This window comes from Ictalurus punctatus, chromosome 3, assembly GCF_001660625.3.
Source record: "Ictalurus punctatus breed USDA103 chromosome 3, Coco_2.0, whole genome shotgun sequence".
Lineage (NCBI taxonomy): Eukaryota > Metazoa > Chordata > Actinopteri > Siluriformes > Ictaluridae > Ictalurus > Ictalurus punctatus.
In genome coordinates this window covers 8,092,531-8,117,376 of record NC_030418.2, presented here as the reverse complement: position 1 = coordinate 8,117,376, position 24,846 = coordinate 8,092,531, and the positions used below count along the sequence as shown (strand labels likewise).

Genomic DNA, 24,846 nt, shown 5'->3' with positions numbered 1-24,846 from the left:
TAGAAACATTTCTACAAAAGCACCTTTCTGCATTTCTTGCAGACTTTTACACAGTTCTGTAGTTTAAAAAAATATAAAGACTGCAATGATTGGACATGACCTATGGATGCTGATATTTGACTTTTTTGTGGTGCAAAAGACACTTCTATCAATATCTTTCCAAACTTGTTGTTCCAGCTAAGCATGTGTCTGATAATGTGGGTGTAGGTGTGTGTGCGTGTGAGAGAGAGAGAGAGAGAGAGAGAGAGAGAGAGAGAGAGAGTGACATTTGAAAACGTTACACACGTCCTCAGAGTCTGGGAATGCATAGTGTTCATCTAAACCACAGCTCAACCACTCTGCTCTCAACTGGTAGACAAGTAGGAGGACACATCAAATGTAAACACACCGTTAAAACAAACACTTTCGGGTCACAACGCCGACCACAGAAAGAGACAAATGTCACGCTGATCATGTTGGTTTTTTTTCAGGGTAATATTTATTGCAACCAATTAGCTCCTTACATTACTCCACTTGGGTTATCAGTGGTATCAAGGTTATCAGTGTTTCACATCCACTCATCTTATTTGCCATCTTGATGATCTGCTGCTCAAATATACATTTCCATGTATACAATCAGGCATACAGTCAGGTCCATATGTATTTGGACAGTGACACAATTTTCAGAATTTTGCACCACCATAGTGGATTGGAAATGAAGCAAATCAAGATGTGATCGAAGTGTAGACTTTCAGCTTGAACAAAAACAGTGCAGTTACCTTTTAGAAACTACAGCCATTTTTGCAGACTCTCTCCATTTTCACACGCTCAAAAGTAAATGGACAATCAAAATATTAGGATTATTTGTAATAGTTTGATGGAAATCCTTTTGCAGTCAATGACTGCCTGAAATCTGGAACCCAAGGACATTACTAAATGCTGAGTTTCCTCCCTTGAGATGCTTTGCCAGGCCTTTACTGCATCTGCCTTCAGTTTTGACTTCAGTAAGTGAAAAGCATGCTCAACTGGGTTGAGGTCATTGGACATTTAAGAACATTTAATTTCTTTGCCTTAAGAAGCTCTTGAGTTGCTTTCACTGTATGTTTTGGGTCATTATCCATCTTTACTGTGCAAATTCAGTGCTTGGATTCAACTCCAGACCTTTTATCTCCTTTATCCATCCATCCATCTTCTACCGCTTACTCCTTCTTCAGGGTCACGGGTGAACCTGGAGCCTATCCCAGGGAGCATCGGGCACGAGGCGGGGTACACCCTGGACAGGGTGCCAGTCCATCGCAGAACCTTTTATCTCCTTTATTTGTCATGAAATAATGAGGCAACAGGCCACACCTGGTCATGAATCAGTCGATTGTCCAATTACTTTTGAGCCTGTAAAAATTGAGGGATTCTTGAACAGTTAATGCAATATTTTTGCTAACCCCCTTGAATTAAAGCTGAAAGTCTACACTTCAATCGCATCTTGATTTGCTTCATTTCAAATCCATTGTGGTGGTGTACAGAGGCAGAATTACAAAAATTGTATCACTGTCCAAATAATTATAGACCTGATCTGACTAGATATCTTTAGATATGTATAGACAGACATCAAAAAAAGAATTGCAGCATAGGGATCCAAAACATGGATACCTGAGATGACCTGGTCCTCAGTTTTGTTAGGCAGCTGTGGCTGATCAGGTCTTTCTCTGGTGACCTGTACAAAAGAAACACACCAGTTAACATCAGCACCTTCACATTGCAGTAGTCATTATTATTATTATTGTAAACATCAGGAAGGTCTGGCATTGAGCTGTAGCACCTGTCTGCACTCATTTCCCTCTGTGCTATAGACATGGCTGTAATAACCGGGCTGAGTTTTCACAGCCATTGGTACTACTATCAAATGCCCAGTTTTCACTTTCTTTTTTTCAGTTTGCTTTTACTTTCACCTCCTTATCAAATCGAGAATGGGCGCTCGCTTTGGTCCATCATTTTGTAGCCATAAAAAAAACAGACGTTCACTTCTGAAACAAATTACGAGCTATTCTAACGCATTTTAAATTGACTTACCCAGACTGTATTGCATGACACAAATACGAGGAGGAGTAGTCTTATCTATTCAGTGCACCTCGTAGTCACTATATGCACATCCTACTCACTACAAGTGTTATTTGCATGTTTCTTTGTGGCAATTAAAAATGCTGCATTTAAATATGCAACAGATTTTCCACTACATACAGATTTCAAGCGCAAAAAACGTGTAGAAAGCCGTAATCCCACGTAAAAGTATTAGCTACACACTAAGCTTCAAACACTATTGCATTTAACCCACACATTCTTTAATTTGCATTATTCAGTTTTCTAGACTGAATAATGCCCCCCCCCAACACGTTTGTTCTCATTTGTGTGTTTAACCACATCTTTCTCTGCTGTTTCCCCTTTCTTACTAACTCATTAACACGAGATACATTTTCGGTTTATTGGCAACAATTTGTCTCAAAGCCCACATCCTGAAAGCACAACAAGATAAAAACACGTCCAATTTAACAGGAAAAGTATTTAGAAAGGCAAACATAAAATACAAACCGTTATCGTTAAATGCTTACATGAATAATAGAAATGAGAATATGAATATGAGAAATGGGGTGGAAAAAGGTAAGAAAATATACAGCAACCAGAGGACCTTTAGTTCAGTATTTGGTATGAAACTTGACACTGCAATAAAGTGCCCCTGATACTTTAACACGGACAAAGACGGACAAATTTGTCTAACTGTACTTATTACGACTTTCTATTGACATAATTAGCTAATTAATGCTATGCCTACACCTATATCTAACCCTAACCTCGTTAACCAAAAGGAAGCAACTTTGTTCGTTCGTTTTGTTCATTAATTTTTTTTTTAACTAAAAGCTGCACGTGTGTGTGTGTGTGTGTGTGTGTGTGTGTGTGTGTGTGCACTTTTTCTCATAGAGGCCAGCCAAATGTCCCTGCAAGGTCAGAACTGAGACATTTGGTCCACACCAAATGAAACATCCACACACACGAACCCAAACCCCTCTCATTCGCCCAAGACCATTCACATCTCATTCTGGGGTTATTAATATACAGACGACCTGTGTCTCTAGTCACTGCCACATTAGATTAAAGAGGTAATTTATGAAAAAGTTTGTGTGGTACACACACAGCACAGCTCTATCATTCTCAATAACATGCTATAATGATCACAGTGATTATTTCTTATTATTAATCTAAAATGAGTTAGTCTCAGGTCAGATTAGAGGCATAATATTTTAAAATGTTTCATTCTTTAACAACATAAAATAATAAGAAATATATATCATAATGAAATCGTCTTGTTCCACACAATCCTCACACACACACACACACACACGACCTGTTCTAGTGCATTTCGGGTTCATTAGGCTACAGTGTAATATAGCATTGTTTCCCTTTCCTGTTTTTGATTGTGCCGGATTTGCATATAATTACACAAGACCAACAGAGTGAGAAACTGATAAACTCAGATTTTTTTTCTGGTGTGTTTAAAACCAGACAAATGCCTGGAGTGGTGGGTGAAATGTGGCCGAGATGACACAGCGCTAGCATTTTCAGCCTCTTCTCTCCTACCCTCCATACTTCCTCTAGAGAGCTCACAAAACATGCAAATGCTTACTGCTAAACAGTCTGATTGATGATCCATACAAAAGGCTTTGATAATGCTCAGGGTTCTAGATTTCATTCTGGGGTTATTAATAAACAGGTGACCTTTGTCTGTAGTCACTCTGATTAGCTTAAAGAGAGAACAATTTATGAAAGTAAAGGGCCATTAATCTGGTAAAGTGATGTAATTATATATAAAATGTTTGAAATCTGTGTTGTAGACAAAAATATAATTGTGCCAACATATTCATTTCTTTCATTAGAAAACTACCATTTTATTTACAACTACATTTTCTTTTTAAACGGACAACTCGGAGGGAAATATTCCGAAAAGCAGCCAATAGGTGTCCAGCATAGGTGGGAAATGCCAAGAATACATTTCTGGAAATTCTAGACAAAAAGGGGGTCTACTTTGAAGATACTAAAATATTATTTTGATTTATTTGTTTGTTTGTTTTTTTAAATCACAATATAATTCCCATAGTTCCATTTGTGTTACTCCAGAGTTTTGATAACTTTATTATTATTCTAAAATGTGTGGAGGGAAATACAAGTAAAGAATGAGTGTGTCAAAACTTTTGACCGGTAGTGTATATACACTATATGTGTATATATAGTGTTTATTGATGATGTGACTGCTGATAGAAGTAGCAGGATAAATTCTGCAGTGTATAGAGCTATACTCTCTGCTCAGATTCAGTCAAATGCTGCAAAACCGATGCACAGAAATTAAACATTCTTAAATGTCAAATGACCTCAACCCAACTGAGCATTTTTTCACTTTCTGAAGACAAAACCGAAGGCAGAAAGACCCTCAAACAAAACAGCAACTGAAGGCACCTGCAGTAAAGGCCTGGCAAAGCATTTCAATGGAGGAAACTCTTTGATGCATTTGATGATGTCCATGGGTTCCAGATTTCAGGCAGACACTTACTGCAAAGAATTAAAAATAATCCTAAAATTTATGATAATGTTAGTTTGTCCAATTACTTATGAGCCTGTGAAAAGGGAGGGACTGTCATTCCTGAACGGTTAATGCTATATTTTTTGTTAAACCCCTTGAATCAAAGCTGAAAGCTGGTTTAGGAGACAGACAATATATTTATTTTTAAAAAAAAAGAAAGAAAAGAAACAGCGCTGGTGCGACATTTGAACTTTTTGCAGCCAGGGGACTCCTTTAATTATAAAACAAATTCCTTACAACACATTCATAATGAAACTTCTCACATATTAGGCTCATTATTTAAATGTTTAAGATTCTATTTTGGCTATATATTAAATCTACAGAAGCCTTTCCACTAACAGAACACATTAGGTTACTGAGGGATCACTTGTTTGCTGTATGCTAGGACAATAAGAACGCACGATAAATGTGTTGAGGAACAGATGCAACTAAATCCCATAAACGTCTTCGGAGAAAACGCCAGTAGCTCACGCTAATCGCCAGCTGTCTTCAGGCCTCATCAGCACACGTTTTTACATGCTTCGTGTTTAATATTTATGCAGTGGTCAGGAGTTTAGCGACAAAATATGACCATCAAATCGACAGTCTGAGCCTTTGGTCACACAGTCATCGCACGTAGAGACGAACAAAAAAAATGATTACAAAAAGCTTTCTCCAGCCCACTTCAGGGCTTTTTTGTTTTGTTTTGCTTTTTTTAAACAGACATTTGTCACAGACACAGGGCCGATGCTTCATGTGCTCATCCATTACTAACTAGCAAATGAGTTTGAAAAGCATATCCATTACTTTGAGTCAGCATCAGATCTCGGTGATTAGTAAACACCTCCCCCATGGTGGTAGAAAGAAGCAGGTCAACGAAGGAAAACAATTTTTTTTCTATCTGTCTTAAAAGTGGGTGGAAGAGGTGTGATTTCTGGCTGCGAAAAGTACCAGAAACTAATTAATCAGTTACTTAAACTGTCTTAAAAAGAGACAGAGAGAGAAAGAGAGAGAGAGAGATGCACTGAAAGAAACATACAAAAACTCTGGTAGACTATCAGGAAATGTGTAGAGATTAAGATTGATGTCACGTTACAAGTACAAATGAAATTTGCCACGATTACTGCTCGAGTTATTCAGAGAAACACAATACTCTTTCTTAATGACTAGGACTTTCTCTCACTACTGTGTACATTGCTGAACATCGCCGGCTGCTTCTGACTGACGATCAGACCGCAAAATCCCTCTTTAAAATCATCCTCACCTCTAAACATCACCAAGTTCAATTAAGTGCATTCTTGTATGGTGAGATGTATTATTTTTCTTTGTCTGTCTGCTCAGAGTTTGCGTAGTTCTTTGCATAGATCTTACAGTGGGTTTACAACCGTGTCCCACTTAAAAGTCTCAAATGGACAACTGGTGACAGGGTTAAAAATTTAGCACCTTTGAATGGTAAACAACACAGCCTTAAACAGGAAGTGGGAGGCAAATATCTGTGTTCCAACTAAGAACAGCTCAAAGACACAGATGAACATTTTTTAAAGCTGTACAAGATCAATGCACAAACTCTGATTTCTTTTCCTTTTTAAAAAGAAATGCCTTTAAGTGATCAAATGTTCACAAAGAGAGATGTGTTGAATGGGGCAGATTACTTTAAAACATGGACATCATACTGAGCAAGAGGTTTACTACAATATTACAATAATTCAAGAAATTTACTCTTAGGTTTACCTGAATTGAGATCAGATGAGTTCTAGTTTTTACATGTGATTTGAACTCGATATGAGTGTATGAAATATTAAATTGTTTGGTAAAGTATAGACAGATATATTTTGAGTCATGTTTATTGTTTCCCCCTCAACTACAGGCAAACTTGAACAACTTAAAACCAGGACAGATAAAAACTAATATAATGCTAATATCAAACAGAGAGTAAAAGACAACTTACATGTCAAATTCACCGAGCAATCTACAACTAGTCCCTCATTCAAATCCGCGTGATAAATGACTATTAAATCATGTTAACATCTCTTAAAGAGGAGTCTATTGGAAAAAAAAAAAAAAAAAACCCCTGATTCACAAACTCATGGATCTGCCCACGCGTTCAACTTTATCAAGACCTGGCACTGACAACACCTCTGTCATTTTTATAGTATATACATATATATACACAGATATACACATATATATGTATATTATATATATATATATATATATATATATATATATATATATATATATATATATATATATATATTAGATGTGTCATGATGTCAGGTATAAAACATCTCCAGGTATATATATATATATATATATATATATATATATATATATATATATATATATATATATATATATATATATATATATATATATATATATATTCATGCATCTTAACTTAATTTTATGTGTCTTGGTGTGCAAAAAATGGCAAAAAAAAAATTGTATGGCCTGAAAAAACATTGCTTAGTCTCTCTCTCTCTCTCTCACACACACACACACACACACACACACACACAATCACTCTCTCACTTTGATGGGCATTTGTTAGCGCTGAAAAGGTTAAAGATTTTTCCTATGAAACTGAGTGGGTTGTGAAAGAACATGTTTGAGAGTCAAATTTCCCCTGAGTGTCTCTAATATCATCTAAACCATCAGTTTCAAAATGACTTCAGGATTTATTTATATAAAAACAACTACATGACACTTATCAATATATATGTAATTGAAAAAATAAATAAATAAAATCAACAACAAAAAAAAAACTAAACAAAAACACCAACCTAAATTAGCTCTGAAATTTAAAAATACCAGTTCACAACCTGATGAAGATTTGTTCCCAGTAACAATATTCAATAAAGTTCTCGGGTTGTTCTTACAAAGCTGATTAAATCTGAAATCGAAATGATATTAATTTGGTGGTCAACAAAATGATTTGGAATTTTATATTATAGTCTTGGAAGTACTTTTGAGTCTATTTAGTATTCATATGTCTTTCATTTCTGAGTAAGCACCTTAAAAACAGAAAAAGAAATTTATTTTATTTCCTTGTCATGATATGAAATACACACACACACACACACACACACACACACAGCTGCTGTTGGTTTTTTTTACATCTAAATTAGTCATTTGAAGGTGACAGAGCGTGCGCAGAGGTGTGTTTGAAGGCTCCGTGGTTAAGCGCACAGAGAACGGCTGTGGCCAGCGCATTTGTTCTACTCGATTCTGCTTCATCAGGATCGAGAGAATAACAGTAGTCTCCTTTAAAACATTGCGACTGTAATTAGGTCTTCAACTGAAGCACAGACAATACAGCATTGCTGCATGAGATAACTCACAGCAGGAGAGGAAATGCAACCAAACCCTCCTTTTTTGTCATTTTATTCTAAATGGTGATTTTCTAACAAATCTCGCTTGGTTTTCGTTACATCGGTTTCACACAATTTTACTCAATAATATATTAGGAGCTGCTGCTGCGAAGGACTTCTTGTGCAGACATTACCTCATATTGTTGGGGAGCTTTTTCTGTTTTACCTTCACCCACAAAAGCAAAACAGGGGGGTAAAAAAGCGAATCATTGAAAGAATTTCAGCGCGATACGAAGCAGTCCAGGCGTTCGTACAATATGAGCGATTTTAATAATAAAAACGTAGAGTGAAATTCGGTGTTCTGTTTTTGACTGGCTGCTGATAACAAGTTACTCCTACACGCAGACGCAGTGACAATTAATACTGAAACTCTCACAGACAACAAAGATCAAATCTCCACGCATGTCATCTAATCTTACTCATAGCTCCATAAACCGTACAATTTAAGCACACATTTTTTAAATAGTCATGCCTAACCTAACTAGTAACAGTCGGTTAAAAAAAAAAGCTTCAGAGCTTCAGAACTGCATTACATTCTGTGCCTGGAAAAACAGCACTACTAAATTCTACCTCTGTTGTGAAATGAGGTCTGAACTGAGGAAAATATGACATGCTAAGAATGAAGAAACCTTTACAGAAATGGCTTGTGTAAAACTGCATCAGAGTAACTACAAATATATAGCTTTGTATTGCTAGAATTAACTAGGAATTAGACAGATTAAGGGTTTCAACTAACAACAAAGTAAAAACTAAAACCAGTAACAACTAGAAACAAACTAAATGTCCATATTTGCACAGACACTAATTCTAGTTTGTTTTTTGTTTGTTTTGTTTTTTAAATGCTGGAGTGTTTTTGTGACTACCATTAACCTCTTACTGTTGTCTGTGCGCAAAGCAGCAAGCAGCACACAACCACAGGTGGGAGTACTGATACACTTTGTGAAATACAAAACACACACACAAACAGACACAGACACACACACAGACACACACTTAGACATATGTAGACATACAGACCAAAAAAAGAGGCTGAAAGTTGACTTTTGAAAAGTTCTCTTAAGTGAAAGATACATATCATACCATGCAGACATATGTATGTTTCCTCCCCCACCCTTTTCTAAACAGCTGAACCAGAATGAACACCAACAACAGAACAGTACTCATAAATAGTCAATATGAGACATTTAAGGTCATTATTTAAGTGTATAAACTAACAGCACCGATCTTAAGGCAGCCGGTTGGGGGGTTTTTTTTGCTGTTTTTTAAAATTGTGTTGGAAACATACGCCCACCTCGTGGCTTTTGAGAGTCGAGTAATGTTAAGGCAGCATGGTCAAAACAAAATGAGAAGTTTGTGATAAGCAATGAGCCACTAAAAAACAACAACAACAACTACTACTACTACTCAGTGATCTGTAATTACAACAGCAGAAAATTCACATCACTGCTAAATGAAGTGTCACTTGCAGAATCGAATTAAAACAATTTGTATTGTATAGTCATGTGCATGGAGTAAAGTGCATAAAGGTGTTAAGAGCCTTGTATTTCTGTTCTAGCAGTTGACAAATGCATTTTAATTAAGTATGTGTCATGGACCTGTTTTCATCTACAACTGCAAACTCAGTTAAAATACATTACACAGATGAAATCTAAGAATAAAATCAAACTAAAATAAACAAACATCTCACTTAAAAAACACTGCCATATGACAGTGCTCTACACATTACACACTACACTGCAACCTGCTAACAATAGCAAATCAAATGTGTGCAGGACAACAGACTGATTGGAAAAAGAAAAGAAAAAAAATCTACATATATCGGTTTTGTTTTTATGCCCATGCACGTTTCTAAATATGCTGCTATCCTGCAGAGGTTCGAAGAATGTTTGTCTTAACACAAAGATGGTGAACTTAAACATAAGCCAAATTACGCCCGAAAAACAAAACTGAGAAGGCTTGTGGTTTTCTGAAAAAAGAAAAAAAGGTCATGCATATTATTCAGGGCTGTGCAATATTTTGAGAAGGATTCGATATTTCTATGTGGCATTTACACATCCTATGTTTTCTACTTGGCATCTCGGTATTCAAATTCAGCCCACGCTATCTCTTCCCTCTGACACACACGCACACACACACACCTTTTGCATTGCTCATCCTGAAACAGTATTTGAACTGTTCATATATTATCAGGCGATTGTCACTTAACACTTACTGTGTAAGTGAGCTTGAAAACCCTTGCACATAAAAAAAACAACTATTTAAAAATAGAACTGCACTGGATAAGTAGACATGTCGTTTCTTTTTAGATGGTGAAAAAGTCGGTACACACGGAAACCTGTACAGCAACCGGTTGAACTGCTGCAGCTGGGCAAGCAAAAGGTTAAAAGTCACAGCTGTTGACTAGGCCACGCTGCTCCAACAATCTCCAAAGTGAAATTACACAGAGCTGATTGAGACTCTAAAACGCACTTAAATGAATAAGACACTGTTCTGTCCTAAAAATACATGTGTGGCAAGAGATTTGAAAAAGCCAGTGGTGACTGATGACTAATTTGAACTTACTTGCAAATAAATGGAACACATTAATAAATATTCAGACAGTAAATGTAGTGACACAGCTCTGTAATTCTGCATTTCTCTCCCGAATTGTCTACCTTCCCGTTATTTTAACAATTCACACTTTGAGAAATTGTAAAAAGTTTATCGTCCCTGGAATTCAGTACATAAAATGTCACCCATCATTAAATGTCGCATGTCACCCACAGTCACAATCTACTATTACAAATGTGTGTTTAGGGACACAGGAAGCTTGGGAACCTTTTTTGTTTTTTTAACAAGAATGTGATGTTTCCATATCATGACATAAATAAGGTCCCTTGCTCAATTTCCACATTCAAAGCAGAACAACCAGCCATCGAGAGACAACCAGGCTCTTTTAAATACTGCACTATGGAGGTCCACTAGAGTATCAGTCTTCCTCAGCTACGTTTGACGATGCTCAGCTTTAAGAGATGTAATCTGCTCACATCGTCCTTATAATGTCACTCTCTGTTTTCACTTGCAATCGCATCTGAATATCAGCTAGACCTGATATTACTTACCTGCTTTTACAGCCTACTTTACAACTAAAACAGACAATGTCAGGCCCAGTGATGAAATTATTTTGAAAATGTTGGCTGTTTCACCTGCAAATATGGCTCAAATTATGACTGTGTAAAAAAAATATATACCAAAAATGTATCGGGAACACAACTGAAGACAAGATATACTGAATGACACCAAATTATATCACTTCCATTATGAACTCTGCACTTTTTTTTGACAAACAGTGACAATTATTTTTCCATTTCAATGTGAATAAGTGCTTGATTCACCATCATCTTCCTGTTCACATGAGGTTATACACTAGGGCACAATTGTTATTTTCTATTCATTGCTACATACAGCTTCCCTTCACATGCTTGTTAGTCATACTGTCACCAAAGATTACAAGACAAGAAAAGAGATCAATTTAGAATTTCCTTTTTACTGTAACTTGACCAATTCCCACAATACAACAGTGTAAATAACACCACATCTTTTCGAGATTTCATACTCTGTCTTATGTCAATTAATTAATCACTCATGCCTTGAGTACAGAGAACCTAAAAATACTTCACTATAATATAGCTTCAACAGACTTTGTTCTGAAGTCCATGGTATATATTTGAGAGACATAATTACATAATCTTGAAGCTTTTTGAATTTTAGTGAAGTACAAAAATAAATGCTATATATACACACTACATGCACAATTAGCTAGCAGCCTCAAATAAACCAGCGCAGGGAAAGACCATGTTTTATAAACCCTTTTACCCAAAGATATCTGATCGAATGGCTTCATTATGTACTGCATGTTCTCATTCTCTCCCTCTCTCCCTCTCTCTCTCTCTCTCTCACACACACACACACACACACACACACACTTCTGCTTGAATGCACAAATGACAACCAAAGAAAAACAAGCACATATACAGGGTTTCCCAAAAGTCTCAACTGTAAAGGGAAATTAACACTTTTTAGCAGAATGTCTTGCCAAATTTTTCATACTTATATTTATACACACATTCCAGCCTTTAAGAATGCCTTCGACAGTAGAAGAATGTATTGAAATCATCCTTATGGCTGGATCAGGAAGCTGTCGCTTCTGTGATCGGGAAGCTGTGTGCCATGGACTTTAACTGGAAACATAGCAAGCACATCACACATACACACACACACACCACACTGTTGCCAAACTGGGAGCCAAAATTGGGAGAGGGAATCATGTAGAGAATGTTTTGTAAATACAGGTACATTTTGTTAAAAAAGTATTAACTTCCCCTATGTATGGAGACTTTTGGGACACCCTGTAGAATAGGATTATTCCACCATATGATTACACTCAGACACAATGTAGCATCGAGAGGCCAGTCAAAAATCAAGTAACATAATAAATACCAATAGTTCTAATCTAACACAATCCCGGGATCCGTGATGCAGGCAACTTTAATCAAGCCATATTTTTAAAATGCAGAGCAAATCATTTCCACCCACTTCATTCACTTATTAGGAAAGTAGTAATCCCCATCGACCACAAAAAGCTACTAGTGCTCCCGACTGAATCTTGCATGCTAGAGAAAGATAACAGAGAGTGGAAATAATGCCTAACACAGGTATTCATGCTCAATTCTTTGAGTCCAGCTTGTAACATTAAGAGGACTCTCTCTTCAAACCGGGCCGGGGTTAGTTTAGATATAAACAAAGGAAAATATTCAACCTGTACACCACGAAACATCGATATGCTCTCATATCAAAGGCATAAAGATTAACATCTGACAAGCATTTGTAAATTATAGCCTACATTTTTATTTTCTCGTCACGTGATTTAACGCCTGAACACTCCCTAGTCTGTACAGTGAAAAGCTACATAATTTCCCATCTAAATTTAATGTCTACTGTCAAACAATACAACAGCTTTGTCACAGAAAAGTCAAAGTGTATGCTTCCCAAGTGGACAAATACAAATGAGATTTTTGCATGAATGAATTTTGAAAAGACGTAACACAGACTACACTAACCCTCATATTACTGCCCTCACACCTATATCGGTGACATCACAAAATAAATTGCATTCAAAATGTATTCATTTTATTTATAGTTTTAGAAGAGCATTAAGAAAGGAAAAAGGCAGAGCCAAAAATGAAAGCAATGTGGTTCAGGCATTTTGTCAGTCAGAATTCTGATGTGAATCAACAAAAGTGAGGCCAAGAGCCTCATACACACCTTTTTTCTATGTTAAATACACAAGGAAAAAAATTGTGGCTAGAATTGACACACATCCGCTATTTTGTTGTGTTTATATATATATATAATATATATATATAATATATATATATATATATATATATATATATATATATATATATATATATATATATATATATATATATTTATATTATATATATATATATATATATATATATATATATATATATATATATGTATATATATATATATATATATATATATATATATATATATATATATATAAAGTATGTGACCATTACACAGTAATAAGATAGTAATGCTCTGTGCTATTATGGTATCTACCCAAATTAAGATATCCCTGTTAATATCCCTGTAACCAAAGCATTTAAACTTTTAAACCTGACTCAAAACACTCATCTGAAAAAAATAATAATAATAGTGGAAATAATATATCATATATTATATATGATACATTTCTTCTATCTTATGTTAACTCTCACATCAGTACACAGGCTTTTGTATGTGTGTGTTTCTGTAATTTTTGTCTACATTAGTAATTACAGATGGAGATAAGATGTAAAGAGTATAGATGATTTTATAATCATTACATTTGCGTCGCTATGAAATCAAAAAGACACAACCCGGTACTCTCAAGTCTCAAGACTCAATAAACCACGACATTGTGCGTGTGGAAAAACTTCTTTAAACAACTTGACCTTTCTGTTTTCAGCGCCTGGAATTGACTGAAAGTAGTAACTTCGGGCGTGTGGGTTTAATGCAGACATTAAAACATGACTACGGCAATGAATTGTACAGGTAGGCTAAATTTCGTTTCATGTCGAACAGTAAACACAGCCTTTTAGCTTAAACATGATGTACGCTATAATATCTTTCTCCATTCAACACAAATAGCCTGTTGATCTCGCCTTGCGTGGGCGGTTTTTAAACAGCACTCTGAGCAGGATTACTATTCATAAAAGAAATCATGGAAGTTACTAGAAACGGAAATGTGATTTAAGGCATGAGAAATGTCTTTCAAACGCATGAGGATTTCAAGAGAATATTATAAACAGCAGGTTAGTTAAACATCTGCGACGGAAAGCGAGTGAGCTTGATAATGCCGACTTTGTGTCACACTAATGTGGTTGTTTTTATCCACCCTCACATGAAGTGAGCACCACAGTTTGCTCTATAATGTCAAATTAACCAGCACATTTAATGTGAACTGATTATACTGTTATACTAAAACGGATAAACTGCCAGCAGTGGTCCTTTCTCATGTGCTACAAATACTGATCATGAATACACATGAAGGGAATTTCACAGTGAAATAGCCGAAGACTCACATCTGAGTAATATTTCTCATATGTGGTCGAGTAATATTATTTTACTGTGGTATTAAGACAATATTTAATAGCCCACATTATATACACATAAAAATGTACCACAGTAAAATTATATTAGTCAACCACATATATACACACACATACATTTGTGCACTTATGGTACAAAATGCCATTAAATATTGTCTCTGCATTAAAACTGATTAAACCTCTCAAACAGGTCTAGTTTACAGTGTGTGGCACCCATTCTCCAGAACATATTTATTCATGTAGACTAAATAAAAATTATGGTCTAAAATCTAGCTAAATTATGCCACGTGTGATTACAATTCGTCATTAAATGTAAATACATTTTAGCTCATTTGCTAAACAATAAATGTTATAAAATGTGCTTTACACCTTCTACAGCAACATATTTCTTATATCAGAACCTGAAATGTTGTATCTGCTTTGACTGACATTGCATCTGAAACTAAGTAATGATCTGTTTTGCTCATTTGAATTGTTTTGCAGGTATTTACAAGTGCTCGTGTCACTTTATGCCTAATTAAAATGCTTTTTTTTTTTTTTTTTACAAGTCTATAATGCTATATTCAGCACAATATTGTAATGTATTATAATAGCAAAAAGTGCTTCTGTAATCTGTTTTAATGCTGTCAAATGAGAGCCTATACAACCCCGGCTGTTTTAACATGGATTATTAATAAGGGAATTAGAGTATATAAAATGAGCTTTATTCATCTCTTTTCGCATTTCAAAATTGCGTGACATCTTGTGGGGGGGGGGGGGGGGGTGTGCGTAAACCACAAAACAAAACAAAAAACAAAAACACGACGTGTCTGTTGTCTCACTGAACAAAACACTGTGTTCATTAGTTTAGAAACGCTGCCCCCCTCTGGTCAGATGAAGCATTGCCGCCTTTATGAGGAACACGTGAACGGAATACACACACGAAAACAAAACAGCGCTGAAACAGCACCTACTCTCTTGAACCGTTTCATAAAACAAAATTAGTCATGAACGAATATTCAGTGTACATTTCTGGCAGGTCTAGAATTTCCATGTAATGAAAAAAAAGGCAGAATTAATTCTACACTACACAGTATGACAACAGATTCTAAAAACAGAAAATAAACACTATATTATTGTTTAGTTCACAGCTGTACTGCATTGCAGTGTAAAGTAGGTTACTGAACATATAATGTACTCTGTTTTTGTGAGGAAGATGTTTTGTGTTAAGCCTTTACTAACTCCTAACCGTTACTTTACTGGCCCTACTATACAGATCCCATAGAATTGCTTTCCTCTCAGTTTAATTTAAGTATAATTTAAGTTGCTCTGAGCACTTTATAAATCCAACAGCCAGGTACAAAACAACAACAACAACAACAACAGAAAAACAAACACTATGTAAATTTAATCATATCAGAGGTAAAATGTAGGAATAAAATTGTTCAGGTAAGAATTTAGCTATCAGGAAGATTTGTGACAGCATACTGTAAGCAAGATTCATGCTGCTCTGTTTTTCTCTTAGTTGAAAATACTCTAACTTTTTTTTTTTTTTTTTAAATAAGACATTGCACATAATCAAAATATGTGAATAGGATAAAGAAAAATCACAAATAGATTAGCATCAGCCTTGGAAAAAGTACAAACACACAAAAACAAAAAGTACAATGTAATATGTTTGCATTTTAAAATGTGCCACAATAATGTAGGAGTTTCATATTCTCTTACAAACCTCTTGAGTTTAGTCAGATGTGGTCAAATATAAAAGCATCGGGTTTTTCATTGCTAGAAACAGATCGTCAGTAACTTTTAGACATGACAATGCACAACAAAGTATCACCAGGGATGCATATTCGAAAAAGAAATACCATAGTAATTAATAACTAAAGATCACTGATTTAAGGAAAAACAAACGGATCCACTGGTGGTTCAATCTCTAGTCACAAATTAGTGAAGTAACACCAGACTAATTATTAATTTAACAAATTCATTTACATATACAAGTATGTCACAGTGCATTATGGTACAAGATGATTAGCAGGCAGGCAGCTAGTAGTCACTTAGTTGTTTGTTCCTGGAGAGATAAAAATCTCTGTTGAGCATGTCCCAGAAGGGGGAAAACAAAATGAAACAAGTAACTAAAATAAATACATTAGCTAAATCATGTAGCATTTACTGTGATACAAAAGTAGCAATCTGTATTAATTCTATTCAATAAAGAGAAACATTTATATGTAGACCAGATCATAAGTATAAATGAAAGAAAAAAAAACCCTAATACAAAAGATATTAGTCAGTATAATTTCTCAAAACAGAAATGTCAAAAGACACACACAATTGTGCATGTGTACTGAACATGAAAGCACTTATTAAAGGTGGCTGTCTTTATCAAGTTTATTCAGCACAACACCTAACAACACTTTCCTTTCAACCTATGAACCTCTACCAGCCAAATACACACACAACCACCATGAGCAAGTATTATCAATAACAGTGTGTCAGATTAAATCGAGGACTAATTTCTCCAGCAGGTTTCTGTAATTCCATATATTGTTCATCACTTTTTTTTTTTTTTTTTTAGACACTTGAGAATAATAAGCTTTTGTTTTTAGCATTTGCAGTTTGCAGTTGAGCTGACTCAAAGCACAACCCTCGTTTTGGGCCTTGACCACCCACACCCACGCAGTGCATCTGACTTGTGCGTCAGCAACCTTATTTGAACCTAGTGACTTCTTCAAGAAAATTTGCTGATTCTTACCAACATTAGAAAAGAAACTCGCAGAAATGACTATCAGCTTCACAAACAAGAATTTGTTTAGTTCACTGTGACCATAAATAAGACTGAAACCTGACTTAGATGATCAAACAGGCAATTTCTTAGTCATGTTATACCAGATCTGATACCGATACTGATCTTTACCTGTGACATTAACGTGACATTTCAAAATCCTTGCCTTATTTCATATTTACCAGAAATTTCACCCAGCAATACAATCAGGCAGTAAATTTTTGTTTCGGTCTGTTTATACGAAATTCCTGTAAGCGGGGCCATGTAGTAGCTTATTTGCCACACTATATAATGTATAAAATAGAATTTATATAAAGGTACAATTTATTTATGATTGTATTTAATACTTTACTGTTATTAAAAGTAATAGTATAAGGTTACAAATTTTTTACCTTACATCCATGGCAGTTCCACACAGAAATATATCTACATATAAAACTAAAGAAATCCGCATAGAAATAAAAAGTATCTATACATTATAGGCCTTTTAAATGATTTTGAATTCAAGTATATTAAACTGTAACAGAACTTTTGTTCATTTTATGTACTAGTTAGACTGTAACAAAATGCAAAAAATAAATAAGTAAACAAATTATATTATATTATATTATATTATATATATATATATATATATATATATATATATATATATATATATATATATATATATATATACACACACACACACACACACATAAAACAGGCAGATTTAGTTTTCATGTTGATCGATGCTTGTACACATTACTGTCTGTTTATGGTGACACAAAATATTGGCATGAAATACATGATATAAACGCAAACTACCAACAGCAATATTTAGTGGTCAGTTATGGTTGCCATAAATGACGTGGTGCCTATGCAGCGGTCAGATATGCTCAAAAAATGACGTGGTGCTGGAATAAAATGTAAAGTTCAGCAAACAAGTCAAATTATAAAAGAGGCTGGTGAAGCATAACTAAACTAAAAACAGCTAAAATATTTTTGAACTATTTAAACAACGAATTGTTTCTGATCAAGAATATATTAGACTTGTAGCATGGATCTGCTACAGTATATTGGACACTGGATATAAAAGTATGTATCATTTCTTACCTTTTGCCACTAACTCCTCTGTCTGATAGTAATACATCAAACAATTTATACTCAGTATCTACTCTGAACTAACCATATTATAGCCCTGAGTGTTATGTCTAACAAATAAATCGCTAAAGAATCATTCAGACTGCATTCTAGATCAGTTTAAGTGAGTTATTAAGGGAGTTTTTTGCTGCTGGGTGCTGAGTCATCTGTGTCATGGCTGCCCACACACAGCCCCACGCAGCTTTGCTCAGTGCACCGTGAGCTCCCGGGCCAGCGGTTTGCACAAATGTCTCAAACCTTCCTCGTTTACAGTAAACGGTACCAGTGTGGGGTATTTGCTTCGGTGAAGGGGGTATTTGAACCGCGTCATGCTCACTGACATCAACGACTCACTGAAATATACACAAGAAAACGTGTAGACTACAATATTACTCAGATCCTCTAGAATGTCTTTTTTGCCCTTCATTTTTACGTCTGTACAAAGTAGAATAGATGAAACATGTCTTTGCTACTAGCTAAAACAGATTTGAAACTATGAATTGAAAGGAAGTAGATAGGCTGCCATTGCATGTAGTTCACCAAACCCAATCTCATGCAAGATATGCAAGAATCCTAGTAAGTCAGACAGATTTAGTTGGATTTTATGAGTTGCTTTAAAATAAATTATTTTATTTTTTAAAAACAAAAACAAAAAAAGCATCCATCAGATAACCTTGCCCCTATCCTAATATTTATTCTCTAGGAGGCTTGTGTGAATCCTTATGGATTTGCAATCATGAGGCCGTGTTGAGTTTACATGAGATCACACAGCCCTCCCCGTACGGCTAAAATCCTGAACTAAAGATAGACTGGAGGCGGGTTCTCCAGTTTTCCCACAATGAATAGAGGACGGATCAAAAGCCTCGCTGGGAAAACCGAGAGGTCAAGATGGGCTTCCTTTTTCGTCATAGACTCAGCAAAAATCATCTGCACAATAACTTTTCATTTGTGGAAAAAAAATGCTTCTGTATTTTCCTTGTTTTTGATCAGCAAAAAATGTATTTGTTTGCTATTATATCCAGGTTAATAACTGAATTAAATGACTAATAATGTAAGTAAAGTAGATGTAAAAGATTAAAAAATCAGTGTAAACTGTGCATTAAAACATTATATACATATAATCTAAAGAATCAGAATTGTGATTGTCCATTATTATGTCAATAACTGCAAGTCATTGCAAGGGGTCACGGTGGAACTGGAGACTATCCCGGGAGCACTGGGTGGGAATACACCCTGGACTGGAAACCAATCCACCTACCTGCATGTTTTTGGGAGGTGGGAGGAAACCCAAACAAACACGGGAAGAACATGCTAAACTCTGCACAGACAGTAACCCAAGCTCAGGACTGAACTCGAGACCCGGGAGCCGTGAAGCAGCAAAATTAACAACTGTGCCACCATGCCACAGACTGCAGAATATTTCTACTGAATTCATTTTCATAATTATGTTCTGACTAACCTGAATTTAAAAAGCAACTCCTCACACATTGTCTAGGCATAAGCCGATGCCCTACAGTCGCAAACAAATTATGAAATAGTGGAATCTTGTGCATGTCATCTTAAAATAAATGCTAATACGCTTCCTATTCTTACGTACAATCCAAAATGGCAGTGTTATTGTCCTAGTGCAAACTCCAAAATACTTTCAGCAGCAAAATCTTCGCACTGATTCATTCACCGATTCACTCACTGATTCACTCACTCACTCATCATTACTCTCCATTCAAATAGTATTGATCATGTACTGACTTACCATTCTGTTCTTCATTCTCCTAGAAGCCATAAAGGCACTACTGAACAAACCTCCTAAAGAAGCAACAGCTTTTTTCCTCCCCCACATTCACACACACCCATCTCAAAGGACCAGAGGGATCCAGATGAGTCAAAAAGCTAGAGTGGAAGGTTAACAGAATGGAACGCACATAAGGCGCTGACACACCAAACCACGGCTTCCTCTCCCCCACATGCCTCTCATAACTCCACAGATGACTGGCCAAGTTCCCACAGAAGTGCAGGGGAGGCCTGTGCGGACCTCTAACACCAAAGGAACATGATCTAACCCCTGGCCAAGATGTGTGTGGGCATGTGACTGTGCTTTGTTAAAGAGAACGAACGAGTTAAAGTAAATCAAAAGTCTTCCAACATTTCCTCCACAAAATCCCAGACAACTAGGAACTCATTTTGGATTTGGATAATGGAGGGGGATATTGGCTTGTTTGTTTTAGAAGAAAGGTCTTAAAAAGTCACAGGCACCGGATATGATGTAGCACTGCTTTTCAAGTTGGAGTTTGTGGAAGCATGAGGTCCATGGGAAAAATTAAGTTCCTCCTATGCAACCACTGCAAGCACACACACTGAGTCAAATCGGAGTGTTCCTCTTGTAAATCGCTACAACTTTAGGTGACTTTTTTGTTTCAAAAGGTAAGTGGTAAAATGGTAAATCGTCTACACTTATAAAAAAGCACTTTTTTAACCTTAGCGGTTCAAAGTGCTTTACACTGGTTCTCATTCACCCATTCACACACCAATGGTAGCAGAGCTGCTATGCAAGGTGCTAGCTTGCCATCAGGAGCAACTTGGGGTTCAATGTCTTGCCCAAGGACAATTTGGCATGTGGAGTCATGTGGGCCAACCCTACGATTAGTGGACAACCCGCTCTACCACCTGAGCCACAGCCACCCAAAGGTAGCACATCTACAATATATACAGAAGGTGTAGTTGTTACTAGCGAGCTAGAAGTACATACAGTGCAAGTTTCCCCTAGGAATAGATTTGCCGCAGAGTTCCTGTGCATCTTCTCCCGGTGTCTGCATGGGGTTCTCTGGCTTCCTCTCACGTCCCAAAATCCCACCAGTGGGTGGAGGAGCTGTGCTGAATAGCCCCCTGGTGTGAATGAGTATGTGAATGAATGTGTGTGTACGTGTGTGTGTGCGCGCATGTCCATGGGACCCTGCTATGGGCTGGAGTCCCATTTTAAGGATGCATTCCTGCCTCATACCCTATGTTCCCATGAAAGCGAAAGTGGGCGAGTGAGTAGATTTGCCAGTGAATATCTCAGTAGTTATCACGCTAGCTAGCTACGACTGTCAACTGGTACAATTTTACGCACCATATCATTCAATCTCGAATACAGACGGAAAGGCATAACACTTCACTGCTTCTACAGGTTCACTGATGACCATGGGCCTGTTTTTTTTAAATGAATAATATCTAAGAAAGGTACTACTACCAAGTCAAAAATAACAGGAGAGAAACACAATGACTAAAGTCATACTTTCAAGCACTGCTGGCATTTTAAAGGTGCAAAGGCAAAACCTACTGAACCATACGAACCGAATGACTCATGGGGCTACAGTTTCACTCTTATACCCTTGTGAATAATCTGCAGCAGGGATCCCATCTTCTTAACTTTCAGTTTCACGAATACGACCACTTACATCATATGACATACCACGTGTTAAAAAAATAAAAATTTTAATTAAAAAAATAATAAAAATACCCCGGCCACTTTAACAGGAACACCTGTACCCATTTATCCTGTCGGTCAATCATTTGGCAGCAGTGCAATGCATAAAATCTTGCCTATACAGGACAAGAGCTTTAGTAAATGTTCACTTCAAACATTATAATGAGGGGAAAATGTGATCTCAGGGACCTTGACTGGAAGCATGGTTGTTAGTGCCAGATTTGGTTTTACTATTTCAGAAATTGCTGGTCTTCTGGGATTTTCAATCACAAAAGTCTCTAGAGTTTACACAGAATGGTGAGGGGGGAAAAAAACATCGTGTGTGAGAAATAAGTCACATGTTATGTGACGGACAATGAAAACCAGCGCTGGTGTGAGATTTGAATTTTTTTGCAGCCAGAGACCCTTTTAATTGTAAAATAAATTCCTCAGAACACATTTTGTCAGTCTTGTTCGAGGCTATGGTAACTCAAACTGCCCCTCTTTCCACCTGTTGTGAACAGAAAAGCATCTCAGAATGCACAACATGCCAAACCTTGAGGCAGATGGGCTACAAAAACAGAAGACCACACAAGGTTCCATTCCAAGCCAAGAACAGGAATCTGAGGGTTTCCATGTGTACAGGCTCACCCAAACTGAGCAGTTGAAGACTGGAAAAAGAGCAGACAATGTACTCACAATCTTCTGCTGTCCAGTTGTGCTACTAAGGCACTTAATCAGCAAATAGTGCTGTCAAGTTTTTTTTTTTCAGTGAACAGTAAACAGCAAATGATGACACGGAGAAACAAGTTGCATTTAAATCACAGATCAGATCTAAGACAATGCAGATACCATGAGCTAGTTGACATTTTTGGGAACATATCAGTACTCGGTATCCTTCCTGTATATTACCTGATACTTCTCTGTCTTTCTAATCCTGTGGTGAGTGAGCTTATTCAACTTGCTCAAATTCAGTCTTGCTCGTATCAGTGGTCACAAACAGTATACCTGAATGGGTCTGGTATGCCTGAAATTGAAGTTATTTTCAAAGCCAGTGTTTCTGTGTCAAATTGTTACTGTGAGAACGTCAGGTAGTCACTCTCAGTCTATTAGTCAGATTTCTGTTAGTCAATTCACAGATGCCTAGAGATGCTCATTTTTCTGGCTCAGGACTTAGTCACGTGTTTCACATTTTTAAAGCTAGGCAGCCTTTTGTGGAAAATCTGAACATTTATTTAAAATAATACCCACAAACTGAGTATTACAAACAAACACAACTGATTATATATATATATATATATATATATATATATATATATATATATATATATATATATATATATATATATATATATATATATATATATTATATATATATATATATGAAAATCACATGCACGCCATGGAAATTGATGGCTTTTTTGACATATTTGGACAAGCAAACATTTGATCATGTTTGAAACAGTGTCTATTAATAAAGTTGATATACTTGAACAAAACTACAAGGAAATTGAGCTTTTTCAATCATTTATTCAACAGAAATATCAAAAGATGTGATATTCTTATGTGGAAAAAGTAAGTACACCCTTGACCTCAGAAGCTAGTATTGCCCCTTTGGCAGAAATAACTTCTTGTAGTTGTTTTGCATAATTGTCCACCAGGTTGCTGGAATTTTTGACCACTCTTCCATGCAATATTCTTTCAGTTGCAAGATGTTTGAGAGTTTTCATGCATGTGCTGCCCGTTTCAAATCCCCCCACAACATTACAATGGGATTCAAATCTGGCCTTTGACTAGGATATTCCATAACCCTCCATTTCTTCTTTTTGAGCCATTCCTCGGTACACTTTCAATTCAACTTCAACTTTCAGACAGATGGCCTCACATTATCTTCAAGCACTCTTTGATATGATGCAGAATTCATAGTTCAATCAATGAATGCCAGCTGTCCAGTCCCTGAGGCAGCAAAGCACCCCCAAACCATAACATTTCCAACACTGGGCTTCACAGTTGGTATGAGGTGCTTCTTCTGAAAAGTTGTCTTTGGTCTGCGCCAAACATGTCTGCTGTTACTGTGGCCAAACAACTCTATCTTTGATTCGTTCTTCCAGAGCACATTATTCCAAAAGGCCTGGCCTTTGCCTATGCTCATTGGCAAACTGTAGTCTTGCAAAGGCTTTTTCCTGGAACGCCTCCCATGCAGGTCAAATTTGTGCAATCTCTTTCTGATTGTAGGAGCATGCACTTTGACACCCCCAGCTGCAAGACATACTAGCAGATCCTGTGATGAAATTTTGGTGTCGTGAAGACTTCTTTTTGCACCAGATGGTCTGCTCTTGGGCTGAATTTGCTGGTACGGGTGGTCCTGGACAAATTGGCAGTTCTTTGAAATCTGCGCCATTTATAGATTATTTTCCTTACAGTGGAATTATGTATTTAAAATCATTTTTAAATCCCTTGCCAGACTCAGGCATCCACAACCTTTTTCTGAAGACCTTATAGAAATTTTTAGATCTTGGCATGATGACACCACACACCTCAATAGCAAAAGGAAGACCAGACATTAGATATGAAAGGGGTATAAATAAGACAGGTCCCACCTGCATTCTCTAAGCAGGTTCTAATCACTGGCACCCAATCTTGAACAGCTGATTCTAATTTTAGGGATTTGAAGGTGTGATGAATGTAGGGGTGTACTTACTTTTTCCATATGACTGATCTGTTTTTAGTTAATTTAAATTGCGAAAATTACTACAAATTGTCAGTTTTATGTGTTATTATGTGTTTGTTTTTTTTAAATGTGTATTTAAGTATTTTTTGGATGCATTTATAAAAGCAATGATAATTAAACTACACTCCTAAATTAATAATAAAATCTCACTTACACTGCAAGTGTGCAA

At 36.3% G+C, this 24,846-nt stretch overlaps 1 long non-coding RNA gene across 1 annotated transcript in view; it reads right to left on the bottom strand.

Moving 5' to 3' along the window:
• Positions 1-455: 455 nt before the first annotated feature.
• LOC108263757 (uncharacterized) overlaps positions 456-24,846 on the bottom strand; it is a 34,881-nt gene continuing 10,490 nt past the window's right edge. The window contains exon 2 of the long non-coding RNA XR_001812260.3: positions 456-1,690. This is a non-coding gene — a long non-coding RNA (uncharacterized LOC108263757). The remainder of the gene's footprint in view (positions 1,691-24,846) is intronic.